The sequence below is a fragment of the Lepisosteus oculatus genome, chromosome 14, assembly GCF_040954835.1.
Source record: "Lepisosteus oculatus isolate fLepOcu1 chromosome 14, fLepOcu1.hap2, whole genome shotgun sequence".
NCBI classification, from domain to species: Eukaryota; Metazoa; Chordata; class Actinopteri; order Semionotiformes; family Lepisosteidae; genus Lepisosteus; species Lepisosteus oculatus.
In genome coordinates, this window is record NC_090709.1 from 34,538,972 (window position 1) to 34,552,772 (window position 13,801).

Sequence of the window (13,801 nt, forward strand, 5' to 3'; positions counted from 1 at the left end):
GGAATTAAACTATTACTTGATCCTTTGCAGCCTACACCTGCTGACACAGCTAGCCATCTGAACTAATATTCAACAGGTTCCACTCACATAGAGATTCAAAAATGCTTTATTATCATGACTGTTAAATCACAGAGTTGCCAAGGCCAATACAACATCCAAAAACATCCACAAAGAAAATACAACATAAGCAGGTATTCTGCTACAGATTATTGTCTATGTGGCATTCTAGTTTGTGTTATGTTTGTGTACTCCTGTGGTTTTATAAGTGATTTTTCTAGTTTTTTTCTGTGCTGTGGTAGATTTAGAAGTGTGTTATTTTTGTTGTGCTATACTTCCTCCTCTGTATGCAATTGCATTTGACCTCAAGTACAGGCAGCAAAGCTATTATCAAACTTTGGTTTTGATCTTAACATCATCAGAGGGGTTACTGATTTCTGAACAGACTTAGAGTGTGAAAGTCAACAATGTATTATCCAACAACAGGTATTGTTTTACTGGTTCCCCCAAGGATGCATATTGTCTCCGTTACTCTTTGTCCTGTAAGCAAACACCCTCAAGAGCTCTCACCACTCCAGACACTTAATAAAATTTGCAGACGACTCTGTCATTGTTTGTCTGCTGCAAGTAAATGAGTGTAGCTATGGACATGTCAGATGAGTATGATAGGAGGTGTGAAGAAAACTTCCTGAAGACAAATGTGTCCAACATCAAAGAAATGATAACAGGTTTCTGGAAAAAACCCATACCCCCACCCAAACCTAAAGGGGGAGAGAATTAGCTGAGGTGGTAGGAAAAAAAATTAGTAGTTGTGAAATGTTCTGAACCCTAAGTGAAATTTCAAAACAACTTAAAAAAACAGGTCCAATGTGGACATGATCCTCACAAAAGGACAAAATTGTCTTTATTATAAAGGCAACTTAAGCATTGTAATGTTAATGATTCATTGTTGATCTTCTCCTATCGGTCCTTCCTCAATTTGTTTTAATTTTCACTCTGATGTGTGGTTTGGAAATTTCAAGAACCAACTGGGTTGTCTTGTGAAATTATGTCCGTCTATTGTTCACTTGTTCTGCGTACAGCAAAATACATCTGTAACGAATCTTCACACCCCTTGTCTAACTAGTTCCAAGTTCCAACCAACTACAAAACCAATAGATTAAAATTCTGATTCATAGCTGCAGCCATTTCCTTACTTCATACTTGATTTCTGGGCTATTTTTTATATGCATGTTATTGGTAATTTATGTATGTTATTGTTATTGTAGACAGTAGTTAGTACATCACATTCAAACACTTTAAAAAACAACCTTAGGCCTTCAAGGCTTGAAAATATAGAGCTCTAAAATATTGGAATTATTTGAAGACAATATCAGGAGTGCAAGTGGCAGGAAAGAGATGAGCACAACATGTATTCTTATATTATTTAGTATGTTGTTTAAGAATAAAATAAACTGTGGGAAGACTGCAATAACAGCAATAGTACAATAAAAGATGAGAATAACAGTGGAAAAAAAATTACAGGATTACTAAAAGATAAGGAACTTAAAATGCAATCCAACATCAGACAATACTGATAACAGGGAAGAAAGTGCAAGAGACTCAACAGCTGAGGAGAAGGGGAAAATATCACATTGAGATAAATAAGGAAAAATGGGTCACAGGAAAAAATTAAATCAAAGAGCAAAAGGGAAAAACATGGAAAAGCCAGCAGAAATTCTAGCACCAGCACAAAAATAAGGGGACAAAACAGAAAGAATACAAAACAACTGAACAAAGGAACAAGACATGGAAGAAAAGAAAGCCCATGCATTCATGAACCTACACCAAAGAAAAGATAAAAATAGCTTATCTCCACAAAGAGTTAAAACCCATCGTAACCATAAATACTGTAGGGAAAAAAAGTCCCTAGAAAAGCTGTGTCCTGTTTTCTCTGGTTATCTCACCTTTTGGAAAGGGTGATTGTATGCAAAACATTAATGCTAAAACCTGTTTACATATACTGTATCTACCTTCCTGCTTGGGCAGATGGCAGATCCACCACATTCACTTCTGTCAGACTTACCCTTGTAATCCATTACCATGAAAAACTCAAATCAGCCCAGGTCTGGAAACAATGCAAAAGGAGACATACTGTATGGAGAGAGGACCCAGAATCCCCCCTGTAGTAGACTGCTACTGGGCAAGGGGTAAAAAAAATAGAAAACCAACCTATTCCTTTTTTAAAAAAACCCTAGAAGCAGGCACACAGGCGAGCTCAATTTCTAACAACACATAAGCAAAAGAGGCATCTATAAGGGCAGGTGACTGGAGATCTCAATAAGAGTCAACACAAACACAAATGATACAAAAACCAACACAGTCTTCCTAAAATAATTTATGTAAGTATTTTCAAACCGCTTATACTTTCTGAGTACGCTAAAAAAAATCAGTTGTGGACTGTACCTCTTACCCCACATTGAAAGTTTGTATATTTGTTATTTGTTCAAAATAGAGCCTATTGCTTTTTAGAAATCAAAGACACAGGTCACTATTTTTCTGTTCATTTAAAGTGTGTGTTGAGTGCGTATGTGGTCAGATATGTGCCAGCTTCATATGAAGTCGATCTGGCTTCTATTCAGGACACTGTATTTGGCAAGCTGCCAGTAATAGGGTATTGAAGATACTGGTGAATAGCTAGCCCAGGTTACTGTTCACACAAATGCTCCGGCAGTTGTTAGGGTCAGGTGATCAGTCCTGGATTCCAGGCCAAAGGAAAACATCCGTACTTCAGGATGGGGTTGAGTATTTTAAACTAGGCTCATCACTAGGCTCATGCAGTTATGTCACATGATGTGGCTGTTTACCCTGTCTACGCCACAGGCCTTTTGTAGTTTAAGGGTATGGAGTTAGTATACTTGCTCCAGCTTTGTGTTTGGGAAATCCAAGGGATATTGGTTGTTTTTTATAGACAATTCAACAATGTTCTGTTTTTAAGACTTTGTACCATACACCGATCCGCCCCGGAGACCCAAGTGATTCTGGTTTAGGTAAGCCAAGGGACAATGATCTTCACGTTACCAGGGGGACAGTGGGTGGACAAGTCTCCCCTAAACAATGTATCTTGTCAGATTATGATGTCAGTCCGTTTAATAATGTTGTTGAACTCCCTTCAGCCAAAATACAGAGGAGCCCAGGCCCAGAATGTTACACATACTGACAGAAAGTGATCTCATTATGTGTGTCATGATGGTGCTGTCTGGCTGTCCTGCTGGTCTGGATGAGGGGTGCGTAGTGTGGTGCAGGTACTTGTCCCATCCTGCTCTTGGTCCAGGTTGGAGGGTTGCACCGATTCTGAGTCTTGTTAGCTGGTATGGATTGGTTTGGGGGTGTTGATACCAGAGTGGTCCAAGAGGGGGGTGCAGATGTCTCGGGGGCATTCTTGTTTTTCTATGACTTCACGTTGATTCTGTTGGTTCTGAGTGTCTTGGTTACATACGCTTGTGTGTATAGATGAAAAAGCTATTGAAGAGCACCTCATTCATCTCGGTGGAAGTTCCCATGTTCAAAAAATCCTAAAAAGAGAATTAAAGTTTCACACAACAAAGCATGACTGTGAAAGGTCAGGAGGCCTGACACTTGCACAAATGCACAACACTTGATTACAGTCAAAAAATCATGAAGCCATGAAGACGACCCACCTGTCCCAGTGTATTACCTGTAGTGTAATCTTCAGAAAATCATAAAAAATTAAAGAAAGGGGCCACAGCTACAGTAAGGTTGTATGAGGTTTGGGGGCCTGTCTGGTGTGTAAAACACTTGGTTTCAGCAGAGTGGGTGCTGTATTTGAAATGCTATTGAGCCATGAAGACGACCCACCCGTCCCAGTGTATTACCTGTAGTGTAATCTTCAGAAAATCATAAAAAATTAAAGAAATGGGCCACAGCTACAGTAAGGTTGTATGAGGTTCGGGGGCCTGTCTGGTGTGTAAAACACTTGGTTTCAGCAGAGTGGGTGCTGTATTTGAAATGCTATTGAGCCATGAAGATGACCCACCTGTCCCAGTGTATTACCTGTAGTGTTATCTTCAGAAACTCATTACAAAATAAAGACAGGGGCCACAGCTACAGTAAGGTTGTATGAGGTTCGGAGGCCTGTCTGGTGTGTAAAACACTTGGTTTCAGCAGAGTGGGTGCTGTATTTGAAATGCTATTGAGCCATGAAGACGACCCACCCGTCCCAGTGTATTACCTGTAGTGTAATCTTCAGAAAATCATAAAAAATTAAAGAAAGGGGCCACAGCTACAGTAAGGTTGTATGAGGTTTGGGGGCCTGTCTGGTGTGTAAAACACTTGGTTTCAGCAGAGTGGGTGCTGTATTTGAAATGCTATTGAGCCATGAAGACGACCCACCTGTCCCAGTGTATTACCTGTAGTGTTATCTTCAGAAACTCATTACAAAATAAAGACAGGGGCCACAGCTACAGTAAGGTTGTATGAGGTTCGGGGGCCTGTCTGGTGTGTAAAACACTTGGTTTCAGCAGAGTGGGTGCTGTATTTGAAATGCTATTGAGCCATGAAGACGACCCACCCGTCCCAGTGTATTACCTGTAGTGTAATCTTCAGAAAATCATAAAAAATTAAAGAAAGGGGCCACAGCTACAGTAAGGTTGTATGAGGTTTGGGGGCCTGTCTGGTGTGTAAAACACTTGGTTTCAGCAGAGTGGGTGCTGTATTTGAAATGCTATTGAGCCATGAAGACGACCCACCCGTCCCAGTGTATTACCTATAGTGTAATCTTCAGAAAATCATAAAAAATTAAAGAAAGGGGCCACAGCTACAGTAAGGTTGTATGAGGTTTGGGGGCCTGTCTGGTGTGTAAAACACTTCTTTTCAGCAGAGTGGGTGCTGTATTTGAAATGCTATTGAGCCATGAAGACGACCCACCTGTCCCAGTGTATTACCTGTAGTGTTATCTTCAGAAACTCATTACAAAATAAAGACAGGGGCCACAGCTACAGTAAGGTTGTATGAGGTTCGGGGGCCTGTCTGGTGTGTAAAACACTTGGTTTCAGCAGAGTGGGTGCTGTATTTGAAATGCTATTGAGCCATGAAGACGACCCACCCGTCCCAGTGTATTACCTGTAGTGTAATCTTCAGAAAATCATAAAAAATTAAAGAAAGGGGCCACAGCTACAGTAAGGTTGTATGAGGTTTGGGGGCCTGTCTGGTGTGTAAAACACTTGGTTTCAGCAGAGTGGGTGCTGTATTTGAAATGCTATTGAGCCATGAAGACGACCCACCTGTCCCAGTGTATTACCTGTAGTGTTATCTTCAGAAACTCATTACAAAATAAAGACAGGGGCCACAGCCACAGTAAGGTTGTATGAGGTTCGGGGGCTTGTCTGGTGTGTAAAACACTTGGTTTCAGCAGAGTGGGTGCTGTATTTGAAATGCTATTGAGCCATGAAGACGACCCACCTGTCCCAGTGTATTACCTGTAGTGTAATCTTCAGAAAATCATAAAAAATTAAAGAAAGGGGCCACAGCTACAGTAAGGTTGTATGAGGTTTGGGGGCCTGTCTGGTGTGTAAAACACTTGGTTTCAGCAGAGTGGGTGCTGTATTTGAAATGCTATTGAGCCATGAAGACGACCCACCTGTCCCAGTGTATTACCTGTAGTGTTATCTTCAGAAACTCATTACAAAATAAAGACAGGGGCCACAGCCACAGTAAGGTTGTATGAGGTTCGGGGGCCTGTCTGGTGTGTAAAACACTTGGTTTCAGCAGAGTGGGTGCTGTATTTGAAATGCTATTGAGCCATGAAGACGACCCACCTGTCCCAGTGTATTACCTGTAGTGTAATCAGAAAATCATAAAAAATTAAAGAAAGGGGCCACAGCTACAGTAAGGTTGTATGAGGTTTGGGGGCCTGTCTGGTGTGTAAAACACTTGGTTTCAGCAGAGTGGGTGCTGTATTTGAAATGCTATTGAGCCATGAAGACAACCCACCCATCCCACCTGTAGTGTTATCTTCAGAAAATCATAAAAAAATAAAGGTTCCATAACCCAAAACAAAGCTGGGAATAGTCAGATGACCTGCTTAGTGTGCAAAACACTTACCTGCAGCATTGTGGGTGCTGTGGTTTAAATGCTATTGGTTTGTGAACAGAATACCCCTATCCCAGTGCATTGTGCCACATTAAATAAAAGCACGAGAAAAAGAGATTCAGAACACAAAGCTGTGTCAGTGTTCTGTGTAAAAAGTCGGTATGAACATCATGGGAGCTGTTTTTAATAAGCTGCTGAGTAAAGAATATTTTTATCTTCCTGCTGTCAGTAGTATTGTGAATATAGTTGACCCTTACCTGAATGAAAACAGGACGTAAAGGAAGGGTTTCAGAAATCAAACAAAGCTTTATTCCCGTGCTTACAGTCTGGGTAATTGGAGACTGCGCTGTTCTGCTTCCTATGGTCATATACCGGTTTTTCGCACGAAGCCGTATTGAACAGTATTTCTCGCGTTGTGAACGTGTGCACACAGCGGTCCCCCGGGTTCCAGTTCGTGCGTAATTACGCATCGATGAAAAACCGGAGGTTTTAAAAAAGATAATTAGCTCACTGATAGTTTGATATAAAGGGTGTGGAAATATCCACAAGTCGTGGTCTTTAAAATGCATTTGGTTTGACAGCATTCTGTGCTTCCATCGCGAAGATATGGACAAAAGAATATGCGTGCTTGGTCAAAAAAATGTCATAAAAACGACAAAGTAAAGGCTGAGAAAGCATCCACAATGTATTTTATACACAAAACAAGCATTCTCGCAACTCTAAGAGGTTTCGTGAAAGCGCTACAGGCGTGCCAAAATCGTTTTCGAACTTCGAGCTAACTTTACCCCGGTGCTTTTTTTCTCTTGCGTTTTTCTCTTCTTCCCACGTTCTCTCTCTTCACTGCCTTCGTCCCCGCTCTATTTCACTTCAGCCTTTCACTTTTGCTTCCTTCCAATGAGGACGGAGCTGCGGGAGAAAGGGCGCTATAGAGGATCGCTGTGGAGAGCTGCTGCTGTGCTTTGACATCTGAGCTCTGTGGAAAACGATCTCAATACAATTCTGAAAAACGCGACTCTCCGAACGCCAGCCGAACAAGTCTCCACAGCCGAAGCGCTGTGTCTCTTTTCAGCTGGCGATAAACCTTCCCTCGATTCTTTGCGGACTTGTTAAACTGTTCCTGATCAGAATAAAAAACGCTCACGCTAATACACAAGCACCCGTGTCTCGCCAAAGCTGACAAATAAACAGACGGACAAGCCGCACTGCACGTGTGAACAGGGGAATGAGAGCGAGCGAGCGGGGATAGGGCGCCTCCTGCGCTTAAAAGCTTACAGCACCTGGTATTCCCAGGCGGTGTCCCATCCAAGTACTAACCAGGCCCATCCCTGTTTAGCTTCCGAGATCAGACGAGATCAGGCGTGCTCAAGGGGGTGTGGCCGCAAGCAAGAGCAAGGCTCGCTGGCACCCTTCTTATTGAGAGGACAGCTCCGTCACCTCTTTTACGACGCTGCTTTTTTTCCCTTGCGTTTTTCTCTTCTTCCCACGTTCTCTCTCTTCACTGCCTTCGTCCCCGCTCTATTTCACTTCAGCCTTTCACTCTTGCTTCCTTCCAATGAGGACGGAGCTGCGGGAGAAAGGGGGCTATAGAGGATCGCTGTGGAGAGCTGCTGCTGTGCTTTGACATCTGAGCTCTGTGGAAAACGATCTCAATACAATTCTGAAAAACGCGACTCTCCGAACGCCAGCCGAACAAGTCTCCACAGCCGAAGCGCTGTGTCTCTTTTCAGCTGGCGATAAACCTTTCCTCGATCCTTTGCGGACTTGTAAAACTGTTCCTGATCAGAATAAAAAACGCTCACGCTAATACACAAGCACCCGTGTCTCGCCAAAGCTGACAAATAAACAGACGGACAAGCCGCACTGCACGTGTGAACAGGGGAATGAGCGAGCGAGCGGGGATAGGGCGCCTCCTGCGCTTAAAAGCTTACAGCACCTGGTATTCCCAGGCGGTCTCCCATCCAAGTACTAACCAGGCCCATCCCTGTTTAGCTTCCGAGATCAGATGAGATCAGGCGTGCTCAAGGGGGTGTGGCCGTAAGCGAGAGCAAGGCTCGCTGGCACCCTTCTTATTGAGAGGACAGCTCCGTCACCTCTTTTACGACGCTGCTTTTTTTCCCTTGCGTTTTTCTCTTCTTCCCACGTTCTCTCTCTTCACTGCCTTCGTCCCCGCTCTATTTCACTTCAGCCTTTCACTCTTGCTTCCTTCCAATGAGGACGGAGCTGCGGGAGAAAGGGCGCTATAGAGGATCGCTGTGGAGAGCTGCTGCTGTGCTTTGACATCTGAGCTCTGTGGAAAACGATCTCAATACAATTCTGAAAAACGCGACTCTCCGAACGCCAGCCGAACAAGTCTCCACAGCCGAAGCGCTGTGTCTCTTTCAGCTGGCGATAAACCTTTCCTCGATTCTTTGCGGACTTGTTAAACTGTTCCTGATCAGAATAAAAAACGCTCACGCTAATACACAAGCACCCGTGTCTCGCCAAAGCTGACAAATAAACAGACGGACAAGCCGCACTGCACGTGTGAACAGGGGAATGAGCGAGCGAGCGGGGATAGGGCGCCTCCTGCGCTTAAAAGCTTACAGCACCTGGTATTCCCAGGCGGTCTCCCATCCAAGTACTAACCAGGCCCATCCCTGTTTAGCTTCCGAGATCAGACAAGATCAGGTGTGCTCAAGGGGGTGTGGCCGTAAGCAAGAGCAAGGTTCGCTGGCACCCTTCTTATTGAGAGGACAGCTCCGTCACCTCTTTTTCGACGCTGCTTTTTTTCCCTTGCGTTTTTCTCTTCTTCCCACGTTCTCTCTCTTCACTGCCTTCGTCCCCGCTCTATTTCACTTCAGCCTTTCACTCTTGCTTCCTTCCAATGAGGACGGAGCTGCGGGAGAAAGGGCGCTATAGAGGATCGCTGTGGAGAGCTGCTGCTGTGCTTTGACATCTGAGCTCTGTGGAAAACGATCTCAATACAATTCTGAAAAACGCGACTCTCCGAACGCCAGCCGAACAAGTCTCCACAGCCGAAGCGCTGTGTCTCTTTTCAGCTGGCGATAAACCTTTCCTCGATCCTTTGCGGACTTGTAAAACTGTTCCTGATCAGAATAAAAAACGCTCACGCTAATACACAAGCACCCGTGTCTCGCCAAAGCTGACAAATAAACAGACGGACAAGCCGCACTGCACGTGTGAACAGGGGAATGAGCGAGCGAGCGGGGATAGGGCGCCTCCTTTGCTTAAAAGCTTACAGCACCTGGTATTCCCAGGCGGTCTCCCATCCAAGTACTAACCAGGCCCATCCCTGTTTAGCTTCCGAGATCAGACGAGATCAGGCGTGCTCAAGGGGGTGTGGCCATAAGAGAGAGCAAAGCTCGCTGGCACCCTTCTTATTGAGAGGACAGCTCCGTCACCTCTTTTACGACGCTGCTCTTTTTCCCTTGCGTTTTTCTCTTCTTCCCACGTTCTCTCTCTTCACTGCCTTCGTCCCCGCTCTATTTCACTTCAGCCTTTCACTCTTGCTTCCTTCCAATGAGGACGGAGCTGCGGGAGAAAGGGCGCTATAGAGGATCGCTGTGGAGAGCTGCTGCTGTGCTTTGACATCTGAGCTCTGTGGAAAACGCTCTCAATACAATTCTGAAAAACGCGACTCTCCGAACGCCAGCCGAACAAGTCTCCACAGCCGAAGCGCTGTGTCTCTTTTCAGCTGGCGATAAACCTTTCCTCGATCCTTTGCGGACTTGTTAAACTGTTCATGATCAGAATAAAAAACGCTCACGCTAATACACAAGCACCCGTGTCTCGCCAAAGCTGACAAATAAACAGACGGACAAGCCGCACTGCACGTGTGAACAGGGGAATGAGCGAGCGAGCGGGGATAGGGCGCCTCCTGCGCTTAAAAGTTTACAGCACCCGGTACTCCCAGGCGGTCTCCCATCCAAGTACTAACCAGGCCCATCCCTGTTTAGCTTCCGAGATCAGACGAGATCAGGCGTGCTCAAGGGGGTGTGGCCGTAAGCGAGAGCAGGGCTCGCTGGCACCCTTCTTATTGAGAGGACAGCTCCGTCACATCTTTTACGACGCTGCTCTTTTTCCCTTGCGTTTTTCTCTTCTTCCCACGTTCTCTCTCTTCACTGCCTTCGTCCCCGCTCTATTTCACTTCAGCCTTTCACTCTTGCTTCCTTCCAATGAGGACGGAGCTGCGGGAGAAAGGGCGCTATAGAGGATCGCTGTGGAGAGCTGCTGCTGTGCTTTGACATCTGAGCTCTGTGGAAAACGATCTCAATACAATTCTGAAAAACGGGACTCTCCGAACGCCAGCCGAACAAGTCTCCACAGCCGAAGCGCTGTGTCTCTTTTCAGCTGGCGATAAACCTTTCCTCGATCCTTTGCGGACTTGTTAAACTGTTCATGATCAGAATAAAAAACGCTCACGCTAATACACAAGCACCCGTGTCTCGCCAAAGCTGACAAATAAACAGACGGACAAGCCGCACTGCACGTGTGAACAGGGGAATGAGCGAGCGAGCGGGGATAGGGCGCCTCCTGCGCTTAAAAGCTTACAGCACCTGGTATTCCCAGGCGGTCTCCCATCCAAGTACTAACCAGGCCCATCCCTGTTTAGCTTCCGAGATCAAACGAGATCAGGCGTGCTCAAGGGGGTGTGGCCGTAAGCGCGAGCAAGGTTCGCTGGCACCCTTCTTATTGAGAGGACAGCTCCGTCACCTCTTTTTCGACGCTGCTTTTTTTCCCTTGCGTTTTTCTCTTCTTCCCACGTTCTCTCTCTTCACTGCCTTCGTCCCCGCTCTATTTCACTTCAGCCTTTCACTTTTGCTTCCTTCCAATGAGGACGGAGCTGCGGGAGAAAGGGCGCTATAGAGGATCGCTGTGGAGAGCTGCTGCTGTGCTTTGACATCTGAGCTCTGTGGAAAACGATCTCAATACAATTCTGAAAAACGCGACTCTCCGAACGCCAGCCGAACAAGTCTCCACAGCCGAAGCGCTGTGTCTCTTTTCAGCTGGCGATAAACCTTCCCTCGATTCTTTGCGGACTTGTTAAACTGTTCCTGATCAGAATAAAAAACGCTCACGCTAATACACAAGCACCCGTGTCTCGCCAAAGCTGACAAATAAACAGACGGACAAGCCGCACTGCACGTGTGAACAGGGGAATGAGAGCGAGCGAGCGGGGATAGGGCGCCTCCTGCGCTTAAAAGCTTACAGCACCTGGTATTCCCAGGCGGTGTCCCATCCAAGTACTAACCAGGCCCATCCCTGTTTAGCTTCCGAGATCAGACGAGATCAGGCGTGCTCAAGGGGGTGTGGCCGCAAGCAAGAGCAAGGCTCGCTGGCACCCTTCTTATTGAGAGGACAGCTCCGTCACCTCTTTTACGACGCTGCTTTTTTTCCCTTGCGTTTTTCTCTTCTTCCCACGTTCTCTCTCTTCACTGCCTTCGTCCCCGCTCTATTTCACTTCAGCCTTTCACTCTTGCTTCCTTCCAATGAGGACGGAGCTGCGGGAGAAAGGGGGCTATAGAGGATCGCTGTGGAGAGCTGCTGCTGTGCTTTGACATCTGAGCTCTGTGGAAAACGATCTCAATACAATTCTGAAAAACGCGACTCTCCGAACGCCAGCCGAACAAGTCTCCACAGCCGAAGCGCTGTGTCTCTTTTCAGCTGGCGATAAACCTTTCCTCGATCCTTTGCGGACTTGTAAAACTGTTCCTGATCAGAATAAAAAACGCTCACGCTAATACACAAGCACCCGTGTCTCGCCAAAGCTGACAAATAAACAGACGGACAAGCCGCACTGCACGTGTGAACAGGGGAATGAGCGAGCGAGCGGGGATAGGGCGCCTCCTGCGCTTAAAAGCTTACAGCACCTGGTATTCCCAGGCGGTCTCCCATCCAAGTACTAACCAGGCCCATCCCTGTTTAGCTTCCGAGATCAGATGAGATCAGGCGTGCTCAAGGGGGTGTGGCCGTAAGCGAGAGCAAGGCTCGCTGGCACCCTTCTTATTGAGAGGACAGCTCCGTCACCTCTTTTACGACGCTGCTTTTTTTCCCTTGCGTTTTTCTCTTCTTCCCACGTTCTCTCTCTTCACTGCCTTCGTCCCCGCTCTATTTCACTTCAGCCTTTCACTCTTGCTTCCTTCCAATGAGGACGGAGCTGCGGGAGAAAGGGCGCTATAGAGGATCGCTGTGGAGAGCTGCTGCTGTGCTTTGACATCTGAGCTCTGTGGAAAACGATCTCAATACAATTCTGAAAAACGCGACTCTCCGAACGCCAGCCGAACAAGTCTCCACAGCCGAAGCGCTGTGTCTCTTTCAGCTGGCGATAAACCTTTCCTCGATTCTTTGCGGACTTGTTAAACTGTTCCTGATCAGAATAAAAAACGCTCACGCTAATACACAAGCACCCGTGTCTCGCCAAAGCTGACAAATAAACAGACGGACAAGCCGCACTGCACGTGTGAACAGGGGAATGAGCGAGCGAGCGGGGATAGGGCGCCTCCTGCGCTTAAAAGCTTACAGCACCTGGTATTCCCAGGCGGTCTCCCATCCAAGTACTAACCAGGCCCATCCCTGTTTAGCTTCCGAGATCAGACAAGATCAGGTGTGCTCAAGGGGGTGTGGCCGTAAGCAAGAGCAAGGTTCGCTGGCACCCTTCTTATTGAGAGGACAGCTCCGTCACCTCTTTTTCGACGCTGCTTTTTTTCCCTTGCGTTTTTCTCTTCTTCCCACGTTCTCTCTCTTCACTGCCTTCGTCCCCGCTCTATTTCACTTCAGCCTTTCACTCTTGCTTCCTTCCAATGAGGACGGAGCTGCGGGAGAAAGGGCGCTATAGAGGATCGCTGTGGAGAGCTGCTGCTGTGCTTTGACATCTGAGCTCTGTGGAAAACGATCTCAATACAATTCTGAAAAACGCGACTCTCCGAACGCCAGCCGAACAAGTCTCCACAGCCGAAGCGCTGTGTCTCTTTTCAGCTGGCGATAAACCTTTCCTCGATCCTTTGCGGACTTGTAAAACTGTTCCTGATCAGAATAAAAAACGCTCACGCTAATACACAAGCACCCGTGTCTCGCCAAAGCTGACAAATAAACAGACGGACAAGCCGCACTGCACGTGTGAACAGGGGAATGAGCGAGCGAGCGGGGATAGGGCGCCTCCTTTGCTTAAAAGCTTACAGCACCTGGTATTCCCAGGCGGTCTCCCATCCAAGTACTAACCAGGCCCATCCCTGTTTAGCTTCCGAGATCAGACGAGATCAGGCGTGCTCAAGGGGGTGTGGCCGTAAGCGAGCACAAGGCTCGCTGGCACCCTTCTTATTGAGAGGACAGCTCCGTCACCTCTTTTACGACGCTGCTTTTTTTCCCTTGCGTTTTTCTCTTCTTCCCACGTTCTCTCTCTTCACTGCCTTCGTCCCCGCTCTATTTCACTTCAGCCTTTCACTCTTGCTTCCTTCCAATGAGGACGGAGCTGCGGGAGAAAGGGCGCTATAGAGGATCGCTGTGGAGAGCTGCTGCTGTGCTTTGACATCTGAGCTCTGTGGAAAACGCTCTCAATACAATTCTGAAAAACGCGACTCTCCGAACGCCAGCCGAACAAGTCTCCACAGCCGAAGCGCTGTGTCTCTTTTCAGCTGGCGATAAACCTTTCCTCGATCCTTTGCGGACTTGTTAAACTGTTCATGATCAGAATAAAAAACGCTCACGCTAATACACA

General features: G+C 46.6%; 10 non-coding genes across 10 annotated transcripts; all 10 read right to left on the reverse strand.

Annotated features, from left to right (window-relative positions):
* Positions 1 to 7,352: 7,352 nt before the first annotated feature.
* On the reverse strand, positions 7,353 to 7,471 carry LOC138217037 (5S ribosomal RNA). Its single transcript, XR_011180750.1, has one exon. It is a non-coding gene; the product is annotated as a 5S ribosomal RNA (ribosomal RNA).
* A 537-nt stretch (positions 7,472 to 8,008) lies between these two features.
* Positions 8,009 to 8,127, reverse strand: LOC138217710 (5S ribosomal RNA). Its single transcript, XR_011181422.1, has one exon. It is a non-coding gene; the product is annotated as a 5S ribosomal RNA (ribosomal RNA).
* A 536-nt stretch (positions 8,128 to 8,663) lies between these two features.
* LOC138216094 (5S ribosomal RNA) lies at positions 8,664 to 8,782 on the reverse strand. Its single transcript, XR_011179806.1, has one exon. It is a non-coding gene; the product is annotated as a 5S ribosomal RNA (ribosomal RNA).
* Positions 8,783 to 9,319: 537 nt separating this feature from the next.
* Positions 9,320 to 9,438, reverse strand: LOC138216917 (5S ribosomal RNA). Its single transcript, XR_011180630.1, has one exon. It is a non-coding gene; the product is annotated as a 5S ribosomal RNA (ribosomal RNA).
* A 537-nt stretch (positions 9,439 to 9,975) lies between these two features.
* Positions 9,976 to 10,094, reverse strand: LOC138217546 (5S ribosomal RNA). Its single transcript, XR_011181258.1, has one exon. It is a non-coding gene; the product is annotated as a 5S ribosomal RNA (ribosomal RNA).
* A 537-nt stretch (positions 10,095 to 10,631) lies between these two features.
* Positions 10,632 to 10,750, reverse strand: LOC138244934 (5S ribosomal RNA). The gene has a single exon (XR_011193550.1). It is a non-coding gene; the product is annotated as a 5S ribosomal RNA (ribosomal RNA).
* Positions 10,751 to 11,289: 539 nt separating this feature from the next.
* LOC138217038 (5S ribosomal RNA) lies at positions 11,290 to 11,408 on the reverse strand. Its single transcript, XR_011180751.1, has one exon. It is a non-coding gene; the product is annotated as a 5S ribosomal RNA (ribosomal RNA).
* A 537-nt stretch (positions 11,409 to 11,945) lies between these two features.
* LOC138217721 (5S ribosomal RNA) lies at positions 11,946 to 12,064 on the reverse strand. Its single transcript, XR_011181433.1, has one exon. It is a non-coding gene; the product is annotated as a 5S ribosomal RNA (ribosomal RNA).
* Positions 12,065 to 12,600: 536 nt separating this feature from the next.
* Positions 12,601 to 12,719, reverse strand: LOC138216096 (5S ribosomal RNA). The gene has a single exon (XR_011179808.1). It is a non-coding gene; the product is annotated as a 5S ribosomal RNA (ribosomal RNA).
* Positions 12,720 to 13,256: 537 nt separating this feature from the next.
* On the reverse strand, positions 13,257 to 13,375 carry LOC138244723 (5S ribosomal RNA). Its single transcript, XR_011193338.1, has one exon. It is a non-coding gene; the product is annotated as a 5S ribosomal RNA (ribosomal RNA).
* Positions 13,376 to 13,801: the final 426 nt, after the last annotated feature.